Raw genomic sequence first — 290 nt, 5'->3', positions numbered from 1 at the left:
TTTTTTTTTTTTTTTTTTTTTTTTTTTTTTTTTTTTTTTTTTTTTTTTTTTTTTTTTTTTTTTAAAATAGATTTTATAGAGTTTAGTTTGTAGGTTTTATATTGTGTATTTTATATTTTATATTATATATATTTTCACCTGTACTATATATTCTAAACCCTAAACCCTAAACCCTAAACCCTCAACAGAGCATGATAAACCCTAAACCGTCGACAAAAGAGCAGAAAAAAGTAAACCCTGCAGCGAGCCCGGCATTGTGTGTATGTATTTGACTTGAATATGCATGTATA

This window comes from Eimeria mitis, genomic scaffold (assembly GCF_000499745.2).
Source record: "Eimeria mitis Houghton genomic scaffold, Emh_scaff1240, whole genome shotgun sequence".
Taxonomy (NCBI): Eukaryota; Apicomplexa; class Conoidasida; order Eucoccidiorida; family Eimeriidae; genus Eimeria; species Eimeria mitis.
Note: the sequence above shows the minus strand (reverse complement) of the source record.